Raw genomic sequence first — 25,343 nt, 5'->3', positions numbered from 1 at the left:
TCCACATCATGATCTGAAAATCTTGTAGGGAAATATGATTTAGCTAAGTAGACATACGATGGAGCAGTGTGTATGCCAAGTATACACTGTGCCAGAGCAGCATTTTTGTTTGTGCATTCATTTCTATAGGCAAAACAGGCCTGGAGAATATACTTGATGGTCTTGCCCATCAGTGACTAATGGCTTGGAGAGCATTTCAATGAACATCTGGAGATATCTCACCTAATCAATTCCTTGCCACTCCAGGGGCCATGGATGTTGGTGGCATTTTGGTCTCTCCCTGTGACACAGTTTAGTCTCCTGAGGACTGAAATGCATTAATCCCTGGAAAAATCATGGAGCAGGTCCTCAAAGAATCAATCCTGAAGCACTTACATGAGAGGAAAGTGATCAGGAACAGTCAGCATGGATTCACCAAGGGAAGGTCATGCCTGACTAATCTAATCGCCTTCTATGATGAGATTACTGGTTCTGTGGATGAAGGGAAAGCAGTAGATGTATTGTTTCTTGACTTTAGCAAAGCTTTTGACACAGTCTCCCACAGTATTCTTGTCAGCAAGTTAAAGAAGTATGGGCCGGATGAATGCACTGTAAGGTGGGTAGAAAGTTGGCTAGATTGTCGGGTTCAACAATGGCTCCATGTCTAGTTGGCAGCCGGTGTCAAGTGGAGTGCCCCAGGGGTCGGTCCTGGGGCTGGTTTTGTTCAATATCTTCATAAATGATCTGGAGGATGGTGTGGATCGCACTCTCAGCAAATTTGCGGATGATACTAAACTGGGAGGAGTGGTAGATATGCTGGAGGGCAGGGATAGGATACAGAGGGACCTAGACAAATTGGAGGATTGGGCCAAAAGAAATCTGATGAGGTTCAATAAGGATAAGTGCAGGGTCCTGCACTTAGGACGGAAGAACCCAATGCACAGCTACAGACTAGGGACTGAATGGCTAGGCAGCAGTTCTGTGGAAAAGGACCTAGGGGTGACAGTGGACGAGAAGCTGGATATGAGTCAGCCGTGTGCCCTTGTTGCCAAGAAGGCCAATGGCATTTTGGGATGTATAAGTAGGGGCATAGCGAGCAGATCGAGGGACATAATCGTCCCCCTCTATTTGACATTGGTGAGGCCTCATCTGGAGTCCTGTGTCCAGTTTTGGGCCCCACACTTTAAGAAGGATGTGGATAAATTGAAAAGAGTCCAGCAAAGGGCAACAAAAATGATTAGGGGTCTGGAACACATGACTTATGAGGAGAGGCTGAGGGAACTGGGATTGTTTAGTCTGCAGAAGAGAAGAATGAGGGGGGATTTGATAGCTGCTTTCAGCTACCTGAGAGGTGGTTCCAGAGAGGATGGTTTTAGACTATTCTCAGTGGTAGAAGAGGACAGGACAAGGAGTAATGGTCTCAAGTTGCAGTGGGGGAGGTTTAGGTTGGATATTAGGAAAAACTTTTTCACTAGGAGGGTGGTGAAACACTGGAATGCGTTACCTAGGGAGGTGGTAGAATCTCCTTCATTAGAAGTTTTTAAGATCAGGCTTGACAAAGCCCTGGCTGGGATGATTTAATTGGGGATTGGTCCTGCTTTTGAGCAGGGGGTTGGACTAGATGACCTCCTGAGGTCCCTTCCAACCCTGATATTCTATGATTCTAGTCTAACTAAAGTCTTTGGGCTTAATATAGGAGTGTATGAGTGAAAACTAATGGCCTGTTATACAAACGAGGTCAGACTAGATGATCTGATGGTTTCTTCTGGCCTTAAATTCTATGAAGCTATGAAATGCAATGACTAATGACATGTAATGAAGATAATCTTTTAGCTCAAGCATGAGATAAATATTATTTCCCAGATGTGTTATTTTGCATTTGTTTCAAGTTAGATACATGACTCTCCGTCTGCCCTCACTAGTCAAAGCTGGAATTTTGATCCTCCACCACTGTATTTAACTAATAGTCTCTAAGGTGCCACAAGTACTCCTTTTCTTTTAACTAATGACTGGTTCCCTCATTCCCAATAACTAATTCTGGTCTTCCTACCTCCCATAAATAAACAAATACTGGACTCTTCTGGGGCTACAGGGCTGCAGGATGTGTAGGAAACTGTCTGTATTAGCAGCTTTTCTCCACATGGATCTGTTTTCAGGGTTCCTGCCTGCCCTCCTGTGAAAGGAGCAAGGGCACCTGTGCCATTATCTCTCTGCTTCTCTTTTGCAATGGTGCTGCAGTACCTATCACGAGGGAACAATGGCTCCTTTGCCTGTGTTAGCCCACTTGCCTGGGGAAAATTTCTGAGTGAGTAGTTTTTTCAAGTCCTGTCTAGAGATAGCAGCCATTTTGCTCTCAGAATTCCTATAGCCAGTTACAAACGAGATATGTACACCCCATGGATATTTTACTTTTGTTTTTTCTTGTTGCTGTTTCCCTTGATCTAAAACAAGGAAGTAGTGCAGACTGAAAGTGAATGGAGTGTGGAAAAACATCAGGGGATCAGCATTACAAGTCCAGGTCTTGTCACATCTGATCCCAATCCACCTTCCTGGTTGTCCTTGAATGGAATGATTTGCGGCCATCCATTACTGTTTGAAACTAACTGAGAGTCACAGAAATATGAATGTGCTCAAAATAGCCTGGCTTTTCGAAAAGGAAAAACATTTTTTTGGTTAGGTTCAGGTTTAAAAGTCTTGAATCCAATCAGAGAAAGCATTTTTGTTTCCTACGACCAGACTTCTCTGATCTTCCCCTCCCTCCAGTGTTTGTCACTTTCAAAGTGCCAAAAGAACACTAGCAAGGACTTGTACTATGCAGAGGGGGCGGGAGGAGGAACTCAATGCGGCCATCCTAAAAACCTCATGCCAATCACTTGTTTTTTCTTTTCCTAAATGGCACCTTTCTTGTCAATCTTCAGAAAAGTACCAATTAAATCATCTGGGGTCTAATTCCTCCTGATCTTTGTGTAGGTGAACCTGAAGACAGGACATAAGGATCCTTTCCCTTATAAAGGCCAAGCAACATTGCAGTCCCTGAGCCACGGTGAGTGTACGGTACCCTGAGAGGCAGGGGGAAGGCCGGGCCACGTACAGGCATCCCTTGTCCACAGTGGTCCTTGATATATGGGACTGGCATGCTGAAGGGAGAGGTTTTAGTAGTGGCTGTGCAGCCTGTGTATGCCTGGGGGTTCTAGGAAGCATTCTGGCTTCGGGAGGCAACATACCTCCCCCTGGGGTGGTGCCATCTATTGTAGCCATTCCTCTGTGGTGGGCCAAAACTGCCAGTCTCGCCCTTTTACAAAAGCCTTTAAACTGAGCAATTAATTTTTAAATAGCCTTGTTATTTTGCCACACAAACAATTGCTGTAGCTGCCGCAGGACGTTACTCAACTGTCAATGGAAAGGGAAGTTGTCCAAGAGACACTCTATTAAGATGTGATCCAGGTGAAAAAGTTGAAAAAGTGAAAAAGTTGGGGAGCTCCTGCTTTAGATTATCACTGATTTTTCTGCCTGTCCCCTCATTTTATTGAGGTTTGAAGTTAGGTTTTCCAGCTAGCCATTGCAGGGCTTTCTCTCTTCCTCTCTTGAAGGCTTTTAATGCTATTTTTGCATCTGTAGTTATGGAGTGCTCTTCTAGACAGGCTGCATTTGCACAGCACCTTGCACGTTGGGTCCCTGATCTTGTTCAAGGCCTCCCAGTGATATAATAATATAAATATTAAATAAAGCCAGCTAACTCTTCTGTTATCTCCCCAGGAACTGGGCCTTAAATCTGCCAGCAGGAATCAGTCTATGAATAGCAGAGATTCTCATCTTTCTGAGCCTCCAGCATCAGAATACATGCATAACCTGGGGGTGATTATTTAACCAGCATCAATGCAAGAAATACGAATTTTAAATCTTCCACATTTGGTATCCACCAAGCCAGAAAACAACACAGCTGTGTCAAATGCCAGCTTTGAAGTTTGGATAAAATTCAAACTTTTCAATGCTTTTTTTTAAAAAAATATAGGAACTATATAATTCCGATGTTAAATTTAGGCAACTCCAGATCATATTCTATGCCACGTTTGTCTTCAAGGAAATGGGATGTTTATAGTTATTCAGACTGATGCTGATGGATTATGCTTTTGTTCTATTTAACAGCTGTTTGGAGCATTGCACACTACAAAAGAAGATAGGGTTCAAAACATTGTAGGTTTATACAGTCAATAACAGCAGTTTAATAGCAATAACAATGAGCAACAATTTGAACTATGGCTTTTGGTTATTGTTATGTCTCAGATTAGTTTGTATTTTAAGAAAATTATAGGGACTATACTCTAGAGCAAATTATGTCTTTCCCAATAAAAATTAACTCTTCAAGATTTTTCATCCTAATATTACTAGAAATGTTTTGAAAACAAACTATTATAATGTACATTGTCAATCGGTAACCAGAATTTAGTCCTGGTTGTCTTGGAATTCACACCCTCGAGACGTGCTCCAAGATATGTTTAACAGTCTTGCTGCAGTATCCAATCATGCATAAGGCTGTTCAGTCACAACAGCACTAACTGAAATCAGAGATGTGGCAAGTTTTACTAAAGAGGGAAAGTCACACTCTGAGGTGAAATCCAGACCAGTGAGGAATTGTCATCACCTGCCTGGTAACTCTGGGTGCTTTAACTGCTCTGTACTTATGACTCACAGCCTGGACACCAACAGCAAGCAGACAAGCATGCAGCTCCTTGAGTGTTTGTGTGCTATGCAGCCCCAATTCAGCGCTCTGACCCCAGCAGCCTGCCTACAACATGACAGCCCCATTCTAGTCTTTAAAAAGAAAAGGAGTACTTGTGGCACCTTAGGGTCTCTATCACCCAGTTACCTTATGCAGGGGTGATCCCACCACACTCCCAGTCCTGAATTTCCCCAAACCATCCACCATGAAGTGTCCTGCTCTCTCCTGGAACACTTGGAGAAATAATAACGTTCACTTGCTCCTCTAAAGAAACAAAACACATCACAGCTCATGAACTTAATGGGGGTAAATGCTTCCTTCCCTGTGTGGCAAAGTTTGCTTTCTTAATAACCGTGTCCAAATGTGGGGCAAAGAGTGGAAGACCTAATGGAGCATTTAGAAAATCAGGGGCAGGGGTGCAGACCAACGTTGAGGAGTGTTTTATTAATTTAGTTGGAATAAATGGGCCAAAGGTGTTAACATAACTCAGTCACTCTCCGAGGTTAAACAATGTTAAACCAGGTTTGAGGTTTGGTGTACAGAGGCCTCAGCTTGCTTAGTGCCATGGCAAACACACCATTGAAAATCCTTTCAACCTTTTATTAAAGATACAGAAAAATCTCTTGTTCCCTTTAGCTGGAGAGAGGTTTTAGATGGAAAATACCCTGTCTGACAGTCTCTTAGGTGATATTAAAGATGCTAATAACTGTCCTTTTGGGGAAGACAGAACTGAGTTGAGATGGGTTGGAGCTGTTGTCGTTGCTGTTATTAAAGTCTGATCCCATTTCCTGAGCAGACAAAATAAGACAAACACTCACAAAAACCACAAAGAGAAAATGCAGCTTCTCTCACCTGCAATCTCACTGCTGGAAAAACACAGGCAGAGCACACATTCTTATCAGCCACTCCGAGACCTGGTAAACTCATACCAGGACCAGGCTACGTAAGGCAGTGCTTTTAGCTGACTCTTTCTGGTCACAGGCTTACAGGAGTGTTGCAAATATGCAGTCTTGGCCAACTAAGCCTGGCTCTTTTAAACAGAAGAAAAAAGGAGAGGGTAGGAGAGAGAAGAAATAAGATGGCGGACACAGAAGGAGGGTGAGGCAGGTGTGGAAAAAGGCACATCCCCAGTGGTGGTTGGGATTCAGTAGAGGTAGCAATATCATCTGGATCTCTCTCCTTGGCTGATCTGGTCAGGACAGCTCTCAGGAGTAGGATGAAGAAGGTCCAGGGTCCCAGGAGATGGTGAGGGTGGCAGCCAGGATAGCGAAGCTCACTCCAGTATCATAGAATCATAGAATATCAGGGTTGGAAGGGACCTCAGGAGGTCATCTAGTCCAACCCCCTGCTCAAAGCAGGACCAATCCCCAACTAAATCATCCCAGCCAGGGCTTTGTCAAGTCTGACCTTAAAAATATCTAAGGAAGGAGATTCCGCCACCTCCCTAAGTAACGCATTCCAGTGTTTCACCACCCTCCTAGTGAAAAAGTTTTTCCTAATATCCAACCTAAACCTCCCCCACTGCAACTTGAGACCATTACTCCTCGTTCTGTCATCAGCTACCACTGAGAACAGTCTAGATCCATCCTCTTTGGAACCCCCTTTCAGGTAGTTGAAAGCAGCTATCAAATCCCCCCTCATTCTTCTGTTCCGCAGACTAAACAATCCCAGTTCCCTCAGCTTCTTCTCATAAGTCATGTGTTCCAGTCCCCTAATCATTTTTGTTGCCCTCTGCTGGACGTTTTCCAATTTTTCCACATCCTTCTTAAAGTGTGGGGCCCAAAACTGGACACAGTACTCCAGATGAGACCTCACCAATGTTGAATAGAGGGGAACGATCACGTCTCTCCATCAGCTGGCAATGCCCCTACATATACATCCCGAAATGCCATTGGCCTTCTTGGCAACAAGGGCACACTGTTGACCCATATCCAGCTTCTTGTCCACTGTAACTCTTAGGTCCTTTTCTGCAGAACTGCTGCCGAGCCATTCGGTCCCTAGTCTGTAGCGGTGCATGAGGTTCTTCCGTCCTAAGTGCAGGACTCTGCACTTGTCCTTGTTGAACCTCATCAGATTTCTTTTGGCCCAATCCTCCAATTTGTCTAGGTCCCTCTGTATCCTATCCCTACCCTCCAGCATATCTACCTCTCCTCCCAGTGTAGTGTCATCTGCAAACTTGCTGAGGGTGCAATCCACACCATCCTCCAGATCATTTATGAAGATATTGAACAAAACCGGCCCAAGGACCGACCCTTGGGGCACTCCACATGATACTGGCTGCCAACTAGACATGGAGCCATTGATCACTTCCCTTTGAGCCTGACAATCTAGCCAACTTTCTATCCACCTTATAGTCCATTCATCCAGCCCATACTTCTTTAACTTGCTGGCAAGAATACTGTGGGAGACGGTGTCAAAAGCTTTGCTAAAGTCAAGGAACAACACTTCCACCGCTTTCCCCTCATCCCCAGAGCCAGTTATCTCGTCACAGAAGGCAATTAGATTAGTCAGGCATGACTTGCCCTTGGTGAATGCATGCTGACTGTTCCTGATCACTTTCCTTTCCTCTAAGTGCTTCAGAATTGATTCCTTGAGGACCTGCTCCATGATTTTTCCAGGGACTGAGGTGAGGCTGACTGGCCTGTAGTTCCCCGGATCCTCCTCCTTCCCTTTTTTAAAGATGGGCACTACATTAGCCTTTTTCCAGTCGTCCGGAACTTCCCCGGATCGCCATGAGTTTTCAAAGATAATGGCCAATGGCTCTGCAATCACATCCGCCAGCTCCTTTAGCACTCTCGGATGCAGCACATCTGGCCCCATGGACTTGTGCTCGTCCAGCTTATCTAAATAGTCCCGAACCACAGTAGCCAATTTTTCTCCCAAAAGTCTCTTTCTTTAAAGCTCACAAAGGGAATGGTGGACATAATAGCCCATCGCCTCATTATTTTGTCCATTAATTAGGCCTAGTTTCTGACACACCAATTTTAGTTCACTGACTTCTGGTTCCACACTTCTCTTGTTTGCCAGGTATGATCTTAATGTTGCCCTTGAGTTTTACCAGGAGACCTTGTTGTTTGGACTAATTCAGTCTGTCTCCCTTTCATACCTTTCCCCAGGAGCACTAGCTGTTATAGGTTATGGTGACATCTTATGAACTTGTACCTACTTTTTACATGTGAGCTCACAATTAGAGCAAATTTGTAGGCCCAATTGTTACAATGGGGACAACGGCCTCTTTAGTCCCACAGCAAATGATGCCCCTGGGGCTGTGCTGTTGAGATAAGCAGGTGCTTAAGAACATAAGAACAATCATACTGGGTCAGTCCAATGGTCCATCTAGCCCCATATCCTGTCTCCACCAGTGACCAGCGTCAGAACTTCAGGGCAAGTGTACAGAACAGGGCAATTTTGGAGTGATCCACCACTATCTTTTCCTCCCAGCTACTGACACTCAGAGATTTAGGGTTGCCCCCAGCATGGGGTCACATCCCTGACAGTCTTGGCTAATCGTCATTGATAGTCCTGCCCTCCCTGAGCTTATCTAATTTGTTTTTGAACCCAGATATACGTTTGGCCTTCACAGAATCCTGTGTCAATGAGTTCCATAGGTTAATTGTGCAGTCTGTGAAAAAGTACTTCCTCTTGTTTGAATTAAACCTGCTGTCTATTAATTTCATCTGGTGACCCCTGGTTTCTGTATTGTGGGAAAGGGTAAACAACACTTCTCTATTCATTTTTTCCACACCATTCATGATTTTATAGACCTCTATCCTGTCCCCCCTTAATCGTCTTTTTTCTAAGATGACGAGCCCTAATCTCTTTAGTTTCTCCTTGTCTAGAAGCCATTCCATACCTTTGATCATCTTTGTTACCCTTCTCTGAATCTTTTCCAGATTCTACTGAATCATTTTTGAGATGGAGCAACCAGAACTACAGACAGTATTCAAGGTGTGGGTGTGCCAGGGATTTATATAGTAGCATTATGAAATTTGATGTCTTATTTTCTATCCTTTTCCTAATAATGCCTAATATTCTGTTAGCCTTTTTGACTGCTGTTTTGCATTGAACTGAAGTTTTTAGAGAACTATCACAATGACTCCAAGATCTTTTTCTTGAGCAGTAATAGCTAATTTAGACCCCATCATTTTGCATGTGTAGTTGGGATTATTTTTCCAATGTGTGTTACTTTGCACTTATCCACATTGAATTTCATCTGCCATTTTGTTGCCCTGTCAGTCAGTTTTGTGAGATACCTTTGTAACTCTTCACAGTCAGCTTTGGACTTAACTAGTTTGAATAATTTTGTATCAACTGCAAACTTTGCTGTTTCACTGTTCACTCCCTTTTCAAGATCATTAATGAATATGTTGACAGATCCTTGGGGGATCCCTGCTTTTTACCTCTCTCCATTGTGTAAATTGACTATTTATTCTTATGCTTAGTTTCTTATCTTTTAACCAGTTACTGATTCATGAGAGCACCTTCTCTCTTATCCTATGGATATTTATTTTCCTTAAGAGCCGTTGGTGAGGGACCTTGTCAAAGGCTTTCTGAAAATCCAAGTATACTTTATCGACTGGATCACCCTTATCCACGTGCTTGTTCACACCCTCAAAGAATTCTAATAGATTGGTGAGGCATAACTTCCCTTTACAAGAGCCGTGTTGACTTTTCCCTAACAAATTCTGTTCCTCTATGTCTGATAAGTCTGTTGTTTACCACAGTTTCTACCAATTTGCCTGGTACTGAAGTTAGGCTTACGAGCCTGTAATTTCCAGGATCACCTCTGGAGCCCTTTTTAAAAATTGCCAGTACATTAGCTGCCTTCCATTCATCTGGTACAGAGGGTTGTTTCATCAATAGGTTACATATCACAATTAGTTACATACTGCTACTGTAGTCGCTTATCCTGTTTGTTCCTATTCGCCCAGACCTTAGCAGTAGGTACCCACCCTGCACTGATATATAGTCCAAGTCACAATCTAGCCTTCAAAGCTGAATAAAGCCAAGGATCATCTCACTAACTAGGAGTGCTGTCTGAACTCCATAGATGGGGAAAGCCACACATTAATTCAGAGCCACAGACTGAGAGGAGGGGAGTGTGCATTCACAAGTCCATAGTACCATACATTTAGCAAAAGATAATGTCAACCCCAGAGAATGTATAGAAGGGGAAATTAGAGGGGGGGGGGGGATTTCTCTGGCTTCCCCATATAAATAAATCACTGCTGAAAAAAATGAACTGTAGTTGAGTAAGAACCCTTCTCATTATTGGCTGGAGCTAAGAGGGAAGATAATAACTCTGAAAATGTGCCGTTAAGCCATGAGGCCACCTTTCTTTGTATACATGCTCAAAAACAAGACTATACAGGGAACATTACAGCATATGAATTTCTTTTTAAGTGACTGGTTAAATCCAAGGAAAAGGGGTGGGGGGGAATCCTTAAATTCTGATCCTGTCTGACAGGTGGCTTACGTCTGATCCCACCTCCTAATCCCCTGAGTTCTGTTGTATTCAAAACTGTTCTAGTCTATTTTAAGCAGAAGTTAGGATATATGGAAAGATTTATTAATTAAGGAGGGATGCGTACTTCTGGCAAACAATAACTTGTTTAAGAACTGCAGTGAATTCAAGATTGGAATGTTTATTTGTTGAAGTACAGGGGATGTTGGAAGGCTTATCCATTTACACAGACTTGCCGGAGTGGTGGTTTGGGTCAGGGAGTTTTTATTTGCATTAACTGACACGTGTTTAACTGTGTGCATATGTTATGCATGTATAATTATTTTTTGGTACTTCAGAATGTCTTCAAGTATTTCTAAGGTGCCTATTACCAATGTAGCTAAAGCAGAGATCACAATAATGCATTTTCATAAACTGGGAGGAAATTACATTCTGAGAGGATGCAATGATGTGTATTACTCTGTAGTGCCACCTAATGGTGATGGTGCATGAGATGCCTCTGAATAAAGATGACTGACTGATTGGAAGTCTGTCTTTGAACATCTCATGTGTGGTGTAAGAAGTCAGGCCTATGGATTGGGGGCCGGTTCCACAAAACCTTACTCCACAACTAGCCCCTACTCGTGTAAATAGCGCCATTGACATCAGTGGGGCAAGGTCTACTTATGTGAGTTAGCATTTACAGGATCAGTCCTTCTGCTAGCAGATCTATGTAATTCCATTGCTAAGTGACAGTAGGCAGTAGTGCACCTGTTGCAGAGGGAGCATATGCAAAGCAACAGCCACCCCAGGCATTTAGCATAAGCACAGTAAGTAACCTAGGAAATCAGCAATAACAATAAATTATTGCTATCATGTACTCCCCAAAGGCTCTCCTCTCCCCCCTGCCTCCATCAGGATTGGGGCCCACCGTGCTAGGAGCTGCACACATCCTCGGGAAGATGCCATCCCCTCTCCAAAGAGCCTGCTGTCTAGTTAAAGAGAAAAAGCAACAAGCAAATGTCATGAGCCGTAGGAAGGAAAAGGGGACCATGGATAACATAATGTGGCTCCATGGACTAACAGCACAGGCAACTTGGTGCTCCTTTAACATCCCTTCCCGTCCTAGAAAAAGGGCCCCTGGGCTCACTGTGTATTGTTTGTATTATTTCATTTATGTGTTTTGTTTGCCTTTACCTTCTCTGGAACTGTCCCCATCAGCCTTTCTTCTTAGCATTATTGCCTTTAACAAATGAAGATAAACTCTTTCACAGCTACCTCAAAGGACAGGCTCCTTCCCCTTTTCCCTGGCATCCCTGCCCCTTGTGTGGCTGGGAGATCACCAGAATCCCACATGCTCTCTGCTCTCTCTAGTGGGGCCCTGCTGGGTTCAGGTGTAAGCAGGCAGAATGTCTGTTCATCTGCTAAGAAGCACACGTGTTGATGGGCTTGTGGCAAAGCTGCCTTTTATCCAAACCCCTGTTCAGCTACTCCATATCTTGCCACATCTCTCCCACCCAAGAGTCATTCTTCCAACCCCACAAACGAACTGGCACCTATGGAGCTCCCAAGGCTGTAAGTGGGCTGGCCGGGGTGCTGCTGGCACCATTTCTGTGCAGCACTTTACAAACTTCCAAGGTCATATTTGCAAGAGACAAATGTGTATGTTAGGGGGACATTTTTGGGACTAAGCCCCGGCATCCCTTTTTGTTCATAAATCTGCCATTCAAAACACAACACTCCTTGCAATAAGGAAGTTACTCCTAAGGTGAAAAGGTAAAGTTTTATTATCACATTCTGCCATTATCAGGACAATGAGCCCTGTCAGAAAGAATCTGAAGCAAATGATTTTTGGCTCATTGTCAATGCTCAGATGCCTAAGGAGATCCATTTGAACAAACAGAAAGAGGTGTACTAACATTGCTGAAGGTAACAGTTCATAAGCCCTTTCTTCATTGCTAGTTGAGCATGAATAAAAAAACCACTTTGCGTGCATTTTTGTGACAGATTTATTTTGTTCCCCCTGCTTCCCCATTCAGTGGCCCAAGGTTGTTAAAATAAAGATAAACATTTTATGCAGTGCTTGTTGAGTAAAGACTGTGTTGTTGTTACTGCCTAATAGGCAAGATCAACAAGCAAGGTCAAAAATATTGTAGCTAGGGTATAGCTGTTTTTATATCCAGTGTCATGAGTTTGCAGGTTATCCAGCCCCTGGGAAAGAAGTTGAAACATGGTCTGTGTCAACAACATTCTGATTCCTAAAGTGCTGCAGTCATTCAGTGGATCGCAGAAAGATCTGTTTAAGGTTTGGGAGTTATCCCCATTCAACGACAGTAACACTTAAGCAAACACTACATTTCTTTTAAAGAAAGCAAACGCCTAAAGTCTTCAGTTTCTTTGCAAACTGAGCGTGGCCTTCTTCCCATCACTCTTTCCATCCTCAAGACATTTTTGTTTGACAGCGTAGACCTGTCAGAAGAACTGATAAAGAATATTCATTGCAAGGGGCTCTACTCTGAACCCGTTGGGGTAGATATTGTGCTTTCCACTCCCATTGATTTCAACCAGGAGTTAAAGGTACTTAGAACCTCACAGGAGCTGCTCAGTCCTTGACAGAAACAGACCCTAATTCATCACAATAGTCAAGGCCATTTCAAAGTACTTCAAATGCTTGTCTCCTGTCATAGTGCTCGTTGAGGGTCTGTCACAAGAGCATTTAATTGATCTTCTGGGCTTGCTCTTCCAACCATTCCCCCTGTCCCCCTATGATTCATAATTCAACCAAAGGTAGGTCTGCACTGGGGAGGAGAGAGAACCCTAATAGTTTCTTGTATGGTTGCACAATTTTTATTTTAATATTTTTCGACAAGCTGATGGTAGTGGATCAAATAGCACTTCAGTTTTTGTAGCCTTAGACTCGCCTCAGTAGAGACAGGTTACAGGAAATTATATAAAAATGATGCCAGGATTTGAACTCAAGTCTGCTTTATCCACAAGGATAATCACTGCCTTGGTAACAGCCATTAGAGGTATTGGGCCAGATTCACTCCAGGGATTCTTCTGCTGAGCTGCAAGGTGTACAGACTTGGGACAGGTTGTTCTGTAGAGATAATTACCGTAACCAGAGCTGGCCTATGGATCCCATGAATCCTGCAGTCTCATAAAAGAGACCTGAGATTGTAAAGATTGTAATCTCCCCTTTTGTTTTATAAATACTAAGCGCCTGACCCTAAAGCCCATTGAAATCAATGGGAGGTTTTCCATGGACTTCAACAGACTTTGAAGCAGGCCCTAAGTTTCTAGCCCTTTTTCTTGGGAATATTACCTCAGCTCATAAACCAGTTGTTTTAAGAAGCAGCCAGTCTCCCATCCTGCAGCAGGAAACCAGGGGGAACTTAAATATTTCCTGTATAAATGAGTCTACATTAATTCTGTGGTGTATCTCACAGAAAAATCTTCTCTTCCCAAAATCCTGAGATTGGCATTGTGCGGGTGGTGTAACAGTGATTGCTATGAATTGGGGTTGCTTTGGAGCCAGTGACAAAATTGTTTTGCAGGTCTGCTCAAAACCAATTGTGATAGCAGAGCTCTCTTTCTCTTTTGGTTTGAATTACTACCATGATCATCAGTAAAACAACAATTGACCATTAAGGCCACATTTCACATTAATAACCACGTAATCAATACATGTGTATGCCGCAGTTGTAAATATGTTTGGAAGAAGTATGTGTATTGTAGCCTATTAAATCTTGCTCTCCAGCTTGAGCGGTCTTGTAGTTAGGGTGACTGCATCCCTTTCCTCTATCCTCCTCCCTTAAAGAGGGAACGATTAATTATGTACTTCCACTTCTGGGAGAGTGTTGGACACGCACCATGGACACTCCAGATCAGTGAAGCCTGTTTGCATTTGCAGTGACAGGGCAATAGTATAGAGCATAACTTTGTAGTATTTTTGCACTATGAATAAACTTGAGGAGAGCACAGTAACTGTCTGGATGTGGAAGAGTTCAGCAGGACTGTCATTCCTCACCTTGAATGAGCACTTCCTCATATAAATGGGAAGCACTTGTCCAGCGCTTCCAAACGGGGTTTATGGTTTGGCCAGTAACAACATGCAAATGTTTAAAGGTTGTGATTATACTTCCTGCAAGTGCTCATTAGTTAGATGGTTTAAATCAGGAGGAATCAGTTTAACCACACTGCATTCCCTCTTTAAAAATATCCAGCAATGTTTTTTAAAAGAAATACAACCCAGCACTCTGTGATAATCCCACTTTGAATCTTCCAGAATAGGGTTGGTTTCTTTTAGGAAAAAAGGAAAAAGCCAGATTTCTCAGAGAAGGGTCAGATGTTAGGGCCAAGCCATTTTCATGAGATAAACCACCATATAAACAGGATCCATCTGATGTTATTTCCTGTTCAGATGTTACTGCACACAGCTAACACTTACTGAAGCAAATTGCTGTGCTCGGATGGCTTTTATTTTCTGAGCAATGCAGTTTTGATTGTCAAACAATTTATCCCCAGTTACACCTTTGTTATAGAAAATTCTCCTTTCTTTACCTCTAATTGTTTTTATGACATTGCTTGTGTAATAGTTAATCATAATGTACCGTATAACACACTTCAATAGCAAAAAGACCAGCATCTTATGAATGCCACTGTGGTAACTGTGCATATTTTTAATGCACCAGTGAGGTGGATAAGTTTTTCCTTCGTATTTCTTGAGTAAACTGTGGTGCTTTTCACATAACTCAACTCCTCAGGCTATGAGAAGCTGAAAGCCTTAAGAACTCAAAGATCTTACAGCATTCAGCAGGTATAAATCTGTCAAATGAAGAGGTGCTTATGGCCCAGTCCAACTCCCGTTTAAGTTTTTCCATTGACATCAACAGAGCTGGAATTGACCCTGAGTGTCTTCAAAGCAAAGTAAAACCACTCAGTTAAAAACTTCAGGGTAGTGGCTGATATTGCAGTGCATGCCTGATTTTCTGAAGCCAATCCAGGGCTCCCCACACTGCATTACTAGCATACACCGCAGATCAGTGAATCAAGTATAAATTATGAAACAACCTTCTGGGCCTGGATCAAATTAGTCAGTTGAACTCAGACAAGAGTTGAGTCTGAGGGTGTCATTCCCATCAAAAGGAAAGGAGTACTTGTGGTACCTTAGAGACTAACAAATTCTAAGGTGCCACAAGTACTCCTTTTCTTTTTGCGAATACAGACTAACACGGCTGCTACTCTCATTCCCATCAAGAGTCTCTTGAGTAGATGCCATACCTCCAAGATGCTGTATTTGAAGCAGGCATTTGTTAGGCACCTGTTGAGAAGGTAAGCCCTTGAAATTCAGTCTCTGTACTTAAGATGAAGCACTTGGGATACACTTGGAAAACTCAGTGGCTGATTTCTTCTCTGGGGAGTTACCCTATTAAATGACTCAAAAACTCTGCCTTCACACCCTGAAATGAACTCTTCCACTTTGCTTTGAATTCCTGCCCCAGCCCACAGGTTTTCTTAACGTCTTTGTCTCTGGGCAGTCCCCAATGTGTATTCCTTTTTGAAAGGATGCTGTCAAGGTAATCTTGGTTTTATTTACCTCTTGTCAATTAACTCATTCAAACGGACATCTCTTTGAAAGATGAATCTGTCACTGTCCCTTTAAACAACTCACTTTTCTTACTGCAAGTTAGTGTGCTGGAGCTGCAGATCGGGATGCCTCGAGCTCCACTTCCCACTTCTCATTTCTTTGAGTGACAGTTTGGTTCCAGGTCTGTTCCTGAAGCAGCGCAACTATGTGCTGTCCCTTACGTAGGACATGTGGCAAAGCCCCAGGTAATGCTTGTGAGAGGCGTCAAAATAAAAGTTACCACGTGTCTGCTCATAGTATATTGTGTACACCATAATGTGACATGAGAATCCTATAGAATCTGGTCATAGTTCCTTGGGCCCTTTCTGGCCACTGAAAGAGGGGGTTAGTCAGCTATCGAACCTTCCCACCCTCGCCAGTTGAGAGAAGGCAGTTCTGGAAAAGCAGGCAGGAAATTCTATCAAACGATTCTTTTTTTTTTTTTACTTTTTTTTTTTGTAAACTAGAATCATCGCATCGATTTCATCTAGAGGGGTTTGTTAAAAAAATAATAAATTAGCAATGGCTTTCAAATGACTCTCTGACAGACAAGATATGATGAAAACAGCTGGGAATGAAATGGTATCTTGGTAAATTTAATATTTTTAGATATAGAGAAAGAAACCTTTCCTTTGTCTCAAGTGCAGAAAAGTTCCTTCATCCGATGAAGGTTTAATCCGTGCAGATGGTCTGAAGCCACAGCAATTTTTTTCTTATTTTTTTTGCCAGCATCTGTTGAGAAGTTTTCATCGCTGCTTATGCTGAAGAGTGGACAGGGAACAATTTCAGTTAAAAACGTCTTGAGGATAACAAGCCTGTTAATAGCTTATACTTTCTTTAAGTGGGCAAGGTACATTTAGCCATGACAGTTTTCTTTCACTGGAATCAAGAGCCGTTATCAGATGTGACAGGGGAGAATCAATGGAATTCAATGAACAAAGGTCCTATACAATGGGAGCACTTTAGTTCTGGAAAATGTCTAGGTTGTTTCTTGCTTCAGAGAGGCCACACAGTGGTGAAGCTTACAGTAAGATTCTTTTCTCCAATTAATACTTGATTCCCATCACAAGTTTCAAGTAACCCCTTGAGATAAGTTAAAGATTTGCACATTTTAAGGAAAATAACTGGACTTGTGTGATTGTATTAATAAATTATGTCAAAGGGTGCTGGTATGTTCTTTAACCTGGGTTGAGGGACAAGTAAAGCATGCTGTATTAAAGTGTTTTGTTTTATATCTTGGTCAATGTCTTATTTTATTAGTTAGTCCAATGTAAGGTAACTGCTGCTGAGATATATTCATGCACACCTCTTCCCTTTCCAACCCCTCTTGACTGGGGCGTGTCATATTTCGTATTCTGTTGAGGAGTTTGTTTTCTACCCAAACCCACTGAATATATTTTATGACAGCAATAAAACAAAGTGGCTCTGTGGTTAGAACAGCTGAGTTCAGCAAGTGCTGTTAAAAATTGGACAGAGGGAAAGTGTTTACACTGCCACCATCAGTGCGAGGAGTCTAGATAAAACTGTTTGACAGGTCAGTTTCCCTCTGTGGCAAATAGCTTTATTATACGTGGGAAGTCTGTGATAGGCTTACAGAAGCTGGATGCTGTGCTGTATATCCACATAGTCATTCAGTATTTGTCATCGTAACAAGAAAATCACAGCAAAGTAATGAGCGAGAGCACTGTTTTCCTGCAGGTAGCTAAATAATGTTACATTTCAGACATTCAAGCTAGGAGTGTCTAGGGAAGAACCAGCTGAGGAAAGGACCAAACTGTTCTTTCTGTGGCTGTAGGTTCAAAGCATTAGCATTAGTGAAATGGAATTGCTTTGTGATTTCATGGTCCTATTGGCCTACAGAACTTGAGGTGTATTGAATGCTTCAGTAGAATTTGGGCTTTCCAAATGCGATGGTAATAGTTCTATCTGCTACAGACGTTGTCAAGAGTAACCTGATGTTTATCCATAAAATATTTGGGCATTAAGCATTATGCAAAATGTTTCTGAATGTGGGAGAGTTTTTCTAAGTGAATAACTTTGTTTGCTCTATGATTAATATGACAGGAATAAGACAGTTCTCTAAAACATAGCTTTAAACAGTTGCTCTGACTCAGTGGTTGTATTGGATATATACAATACTGAATGGTCCTGCCGTGCCATGGAATTTAATGTATGACAAACAAGAATGCAGCAGCACCAATTCAATACACATTGTAGTATTTGGGATGAGTACAGTAGAAATGCTAAAAAAAAACTTGCAGAGATGAGCTAATCCAGCAGTGTCTGGATCCATGTGCTACCAGGCTTAAAATTAAAGGTTTGAGGTTTTTATCTAAATTCCAATAGCAGCCTGGGTCTAAAATTGACATCCTATCCAAAATGTATTATTGTACCATTAATATAGTGCCTATTGTTCTCATTTAATTCCTGCTACCTCCCCACTGGCACACTTCCTTCCCCCGGGATCCCTGTTCAATGTTGCTGTCCTCTGAGATAAGGGCCCTTGGAATTCCAAACCTTTCCTGGTTTCAGAGTAGCAGCCGTGTTAGTCTGTATTCGCAAAAAGAAAAGGAGGACTTGTGGCACCTTAGAGACTAACAAATTTATTTGAGCATAAGCTTTCGTGAGCTACAGCTCACTTCATTGGATGCATCTCTAAGGTGCCACAAGTACTCCTTTTCTTTTTGCGAAACCTTTCCTGGGCACCCTAAGGGGACATCAGCTATTCACTCCTCCTTCCACTGCTCTCTCTTTAGGTGTGGGCTGCCGGGTCAAGCCATCACCCTGCCAATCCAATGGGAGATATTTCTGGGTTGGTAACTGGTCTTATCCCCACATCAACTAGAGCTGCAGGGAATGTTTCTCGCTGCTGGAGCTGTCATGAATCAAATGCTTGTGCCCTCCCAAAATATAGCCCCTTGTCAGAAGAGGGTCAGGCTCCCTACTCCCAGCAAAGGGCAGGAGGGGAAACAAAGGCACAGAGCTGCGAAGTGAGTTGTCCAAGGTCACATGGAAGGTCAGTGCCAAAGCCAGGAATAGAATCCAGACCTTGTGACTTCCAGTGTAGTTCTCTATCCACTAAGCCATGCTGCCCCCATCCCCACTGCTCTTACTCATTTTCCTCCCCACCCGACATCTTCAGGAAATGGCTTCTTAACTTGCTACTTAGGTCCTAGTTGAACTCTCTTAGGAGCCAGCTGGTAGGGCAGGGAGAGAATTATTTGTACAAGATCTAAAAGGCTGCAGGTATATTAAGACAAATGATTACATCTGTTTAATCAGTATTTATCAAATAGTTCACCTCTGAGCTTACCATGTTTAATTTAAAAATAAAACATGCCGCTGTTGTGCAGAGAGAGGCATTTAATCCATGGAATGGCACCAGTGACATTGATATACCGCTTGTTTCACTCTCATGGTTCATGATATCACCAGGATCTTTTGATGGAATCACCTCCTTCTAATGCATCACTGGATTACATTAGCCCCTTATGTTATGGCAACTGGAACACTTAGGGTGAAATTTATTTTTTCAGTAACTTGACATAAGCATGCAAAATAAACATGATCTGTTTACAAATTCAGGCCCCAATCCTGTAGACACCTATATGCGTGAGTAACTTTATTCATACAAGTTGTCCCATTGACTTTAATGATACTACTCACATATGCAAAGTTATTTGTGTGTGTGTTTGTGTTTGAAAGAACAGGCCCTCCATGATGTCATCTGAAGCATTTATTTATTCTAAAGCCATCATTCATGTTAACGTTAGTATTGCCTAATGACTCTCATTAATCTGGTGTTTGTATAGTTTTGATCTACATATCAAAGCATGTGGCCAGTTTAGCTTTTGTTTCTTTTAATCAGTCACTAACTGCTTAATGCTGCAGGATGCAGTGTCTGGTTTTCAGTGTTTTGTACAAGCATATGAAGCCAGCTCATCCCTGGTATAATGGCATTAGTCACTGGAGCTACACCAGGGATGATTTAGATCCATTGTCTTTCAGAGTGTATAACACAGATAAGTAAAAGTGCAGACAGTGCATGAATAATATCCTCCTTTGAGTGCTTTCATCAGTGTTAAGGAATCTCTTTTGGCTTGTCATTTTGGTAAACCAAGAGCATGTTAAAAAGAGATTGGGGTCTACATTTGCGCATGACATTTTTTGTGTGTGCAATTATTTGCACGCACAGTTGCTCCCTAAAGTCAGTAGTGGAACTTAGCCATCTAGCTACTTGACTGGCTGCAAACCTGACAGGATGCAGATCAGCTCACTGCAGAGGGCCCCTTGCAAGGCCTGTGTACCACATAATTCCTACTGAAGCCTTCTTTTGAAGATTTAGGTGGGATATACGTGTGAAGCACAAGTCTTGTGTGGTGCCCCTGCATGGGCTTGAAAGTAAATTCTGCTGTTTGCACATCCACCAAACTGCAGGAACACATTTAGACTCTATTTTTGAAAAATCAGTCCTTAACATTGTTTGAACATTCTAGTTTGTAATTTAATTTCCTGCAGGAATATAAGCATTCGTGCAAGAGATCTTGGGAGCTCCCCCAATCTGTCATTTAAAGAGTGTCAATACATCACCTCTGGTGAGTGTGTGTTATAGTTTCCCCCCGCCACCACACCCCTGTCCTATCCCTAGAAGATATGAGTCTGCTATAGACCCACCTAGGGAGCCTGGACTCTTTACCTCAATCCATAGCAACTCATGTTTTTAGCTCTGGAGGTCTCCAGTCTAGTTGCCCAGTTTGTCAGCCAAAATGGTGCCAGTTGCAATTGTGCAGATAGACAACTATAAAAATGAGTGTTTGCGTTGAAAAGCTGTAAATAACCAGTGTGTAGTATACTTGCAGTTTTCCTGGTAGAATCCATGTTCTAAGAGCTGGATCCAAAGATTACTGAAGTCAGTGGAACACTTCCATTGAATTTAATAAACTTTAGATGAAGCCTTAAAGGAGCTCTGACTGTCTATTGTATAAATTGAGTATCTGATCATGACATACAACAGTATGGAACATTACACTATGATAATACAGAGGTGTGTATTAAAAAGTATAATGGACAAAACTGATACCTTGAACAAATTGTTAAATTTGAAGACCAAAGTCATTTTTGAGTCATCAAGGATGTAAAAAGCATCAGATGAAAATAAACTTCTATTTTTGTCTTTTTGTTCACTTCAGGAGCTAAATTGATTTCTGGAGGCTTTGAAATAAAACTCCTAGGATGCAGGAAATACAGAGTCTGAGTCCAAGATAGGTGTTTCTTATTTGGTTAGGCACCACTGGAAAATGGCCTTTAATTCCTGGTTAGAGGTTGATCTGAAAGCTGTTGTTCTTATGAATTTATCCCCAATCTCTTAGGAATAATTTCCTATGTTTATATTCCTATACAAAGACTATATACTTCATATGACAATTTGCTAGGATGCTGCCTGTAAACAATGGGTGGATATGTCTATCTAATGATAGAGCCATGTTACTTCATCAGAAAATATATATAAAAGATAAATGGTAAAGGTGAATCCAGTCTAGGACAGAAACAGATTGAAGTCTGGGGCCTTAGTGCAGACCCATCTGTAGTGCAATGAAAAAAAGGGCTTATCGACTGTGGGGAAAGAGTTTATCACACACCCCAAATTTAGGGAAGAAACTCCATCTCCTATGTAAGCTGGTTCAAGAGAATCCAAGGGAAATGAAATTGAGATGAAGAGTGGATGGATGGAGAGTCATAGTTGAATGATCCTGTCATTCATAATAATTGGCCTTTTGTTTCTGTAATAATAGTGTGATTTGGGCACGTACATAAAATTGTTCTGATTTCCAGAAAGTTCTGATTGCCTGCAGCTGCTGAATTCACATGCCCGGCTTTAGGAATCAAGTTTGAAAATGATGACCCTAGATTTGTTGATAAAAACATAATGTCAAAGGAAAGCTGGGGGATGTAGCTATCTCATCATAGCAGACTCCATCTCTTCAAACCTCAGTGTGTATTCTTATCCTAACACTTAATCATCCAAAAGGTAGCAATTCAGACACTTCCCTAGGGGTATGTCTTCACTGCAGAGTTAACATGGGTGCTAATCACCCAAGTCTGAGCACCCAGGTTGACCTAGCCTAGATATGAGTGGCCACCTTTCATAGCCCAACCCAAGTTACTGCATCCTCGCTGGTGTTGGACTAACCTCTGTGTGTTGATAGGACTTCTGGGGGCATATCCCGCTATTCTTTGTGCTACAGTAAGCTGAGCTGCTCTATGATTCTTTCCCAGTGAACTGTGGGAGAACTTGCTTGTCCTTCTGGGCCAATGGAGGTAAATGTGGAGGATTATCAGTATTGCATTCTATTGTGAAGTGGGAGGGTTACCTGTGCTAGCGAAAGCGGCACCCAAGCTCTAGCCTATGTTCCCAGCCATGCCAGTTAGCCCCAGCTGAAAGCGCTATCGAACTCATGGTAGAGGTTTCTGTGTGTGGACAGTTAGGTACAACATCTGAGTAAGAGCCTGAGTTAACTCTGCAATGAAGACATGCCCTAAAGCAACTGCCTTGTCTCTGTTGAACTCTTCTGTGCAAGTTCAAACACTTATTGAAGTAAATGCAGGGCTCCATGTTGATTTAAAATTGTTGACTGTAACAGAAGTGTATTAACAACACTAAAGGCCTGATCCTGAGAGATACTGAGTGCCAAAACCAAGCACTTGGAATCGTGAGTGCTCAGCATTTCCTAAGGTCCGCTCTTCAGACCATTTGCGTGGACTGAACGAGAGTAATGAGCAAAATGCTTCCTATTTGACTTCACAATGAAAAGGTTGAATCGTCTTTTCTTCAGGCCGCCAGATAAGGCATTTCAAACTGTCCATGAAGGACTAACATAAACATAAGATCTTTTAAAATGTGTATTCTTGTCACATAAAGTGAGAGCTTCATATGAATTTGATAGCTTAGTATGAAAAGATGTCTTCAGTCCTTTTTTAAACTACTCTTTACATATGATCTGTTTATGTCCACAAAATACAGTAGTTTAAAAGGAAATTATAGCCAACTTTCATTTGTTATTAAGATTTCTACATGCCCTTATCAGAAAAGTGCACAATGGATTTAAATGTTTAGTAAATACAGTTAGCTGGGGGAAAGAATTATTTAAAGTTTGAAATAACATTGGCCTAAAAATTGGCCCAACACCACCTCTTTGAAGTATATTAAAAACAGAAGGCAATCTAATTAATTATAATTATCATACTTTTAAGAGCAGAAGAGAAGCAGACTATCTCATAATGTACAGAAAACAACTTCAAACTGTTTACACAAATGCTGTGAATTCTGCTGTTTTGGTACTACAAATCCATGTCAGATGTTAATGGAAATAACATCATTTTTATGTCAAGGTGGCAACATGCCATTGTTTTAAATAACAAACATGCTTTCTCTAATTCAGTTGGACTGTGCAATGACTTGAGATGAATGTAATGTCTGCAAGATTTATGTGGGACTGTGCCAAGTGTCAGTTTTGGAAAGGCTCTCATTGGTTTAAATAGAGAAACAGTAGAAACAAAAATTTTATTAGTGATCATTTATCAGGAGCAAGTGACAGCTTCACCACATATAATCCTTATAGAAATTACCTCCTCAGTAATGGCATCCTTTGTTGATAAAGCAGTGGATTTATGAAGTGTTTCCAGTTGCTGGTAACCATAAAAGTAGATTGTAAAGTGCACTTATTTTCCCCCAATACAGCACGTTCCATATTAGCATATAATTAATGAATATTTATTTCTCTGGCTATCTAAAGGCCAAATTAATACTTTCCATTATCTGAATCATAACCACACTAGAATATTGAATGCTTTAGGCTGGGCAAAAGATGGTTCTGCAACAGAGACAGTTAACATAATTTTGCTCTTATGGCTATTTCTATAGCTTAAAACTGGGTAAGCATTGTGGTCAATGCAGTTCAGTGTTGCTTCTGGTCCAACAAGCAATCATAAGCATGATTAATCATTATATTAGCTCACTGCCAAATAGATGCTAATCTAAGTATCATAAATAGAGTCATGCCCAGACAAGAATCTCAGGTCCAAATACCCCTAAACTTTGGGAGATGTTGCAGATCGAGACCTGAACTTTACACATGGTCCTTCTCCCTATAATAGACCAAACCAGAACCCCACATCTGACATCCCACCCCTACCCTTGGGGAAGCTGGAATCTGCGTCTTGAGTCCTTCTGTAACTATATGTGCCAGCTATACTAGTGTTCCAACCATGGGCCAGATTCTGTTATGCTAACTCACACTGAAACCAATGGGATTACTTGTGAAGCAAGGTGCTGCTCCATGTGAGTAAGAGTGCCATAATGAAGACTTGCAACTCAGAACCATGTTGACATATGTTTTGCCTGGCCTGTGTTGACAGGTTTGAACCAGAGCAGTACATGAGCTAAAAAATCTGTGTTACATCTGTGGTAGCACCTGCTGGCCAGCAAGAACTGTTTTGAAACATGACGTTTGCAAAGGTGATATGAACCCTCGTATAGAAAGGGACTGTGTCTCAGTAAGAACCCAAAGGCAATCTAGAATTGAGTGAAATTACTGTCAGTGTCTCTGTAAAGATATTTCAGGTTCCTAGTAAGTTATAAAGTGGGAGGAACTGGAGCCGTCATTTCGTGAAAGGCCAGCAGCTGTCTTTCTGGTGTAATCGTGAGCTGATCATCTTGTTCCAGCAAGACTTTATCATGAGTTAAGTCCACTGGAACTGAAAGTTGATTGGTTAATTTCTCAGTTTTCTAACATGATATTTCTTGCAGGAAAGCCAAACTGATTGGCTCGTATGATGACTCCATTTTCTTTGTTATAATAGCTCTCGCTATAGAAAGGCTATATCTTCCGGTGGATTGTCCACCATGTTTTCAAAATGGAAGTGAATAAAACTATTGTTCCCAGCTCTATTAAGTGCACAGCTAATGTTATAAAGAGGAATGTGCTCAAGTCAACAGACTGTTCTTGATAATGGTTTGATGACATGTTTGTCAAAAGCAGATATACTCCGCTTAGCCTGCTGTGGAACGGGGATGATCAATGTTTTTTTAATCTTGCATTAACTGACCTTTCTGTCTTCAAAATATGCATCACTGCAAGAGCCTGTGATAGCACAGACTTTCCTGTCTTTTCCAGTAAATCTGTCTCGTCTTTTGCTGTCTTAAAACCATTATTCTATTTGGAGGTCTCGCATGCATGACGCGGTTGTTCTTTTTTTGTTTAAATTGTTCGTATTCCAAGTATCCATTCACAGGAACATGTATGAATAGTTCTCCAGTGATACAGATGTTACTGGACAACTTGTATTTTTCCCTCTTCCCCCCCAGCTCCCCCAAGATAGAAGCTTAGAACATAACTGCAGGCCTGGCCAGCAAAGCGTGGCTGTTCAGTTGAAAGTGTTTGGATAATTTAAGTCTGTAGAGTTATCGTTGAAACTATTGTCATTGCATTTGGTTTTGAGGAGGTTGCTGAGAATGTATCTGTAGTTCATGGACTATTGTACAACCCCCCGGAGACGGGGCTGGTTAGGGCGAC

At 41.9% G+C, this 25,343-nt stretch overlaps 1 long non-coding RNA gene across 1 annotated transcript in view; it reads left to right on the top strand.

Moving 5' to 3' along the window:
• LOC140914431 (uncharacterized) overlaps positions 1-25,343 on the top strand; it is a 61,052-nt gene that overhangs the window by 629 nt on the left and 35,080 nt on the right. The gene's annotated exons all lie outside the window — the stretch shown is intronic.

The sequence above is a fragment of the Lepidochelys kempii genome, chromosome 7 (genome assembly GCF_965140265.1).
Source record: "Lepidochelys kempii isolate rLepKem1 chromosome 7, rLepKem1.hap2, whole genome shotgun sequence".
NCBI classification, from domain to species: domain Eukaryota; kingdom Metazoa; phylum Chordata; order Testudines; family Cheloniidae; genus Lepidochelys; species Lepidochelys kempii.
The sequence above is the reverse complement of the archived record's forward strand: the minus strand, read 5'-3'. Positions and strand labels throughout refer to the sequence as shown.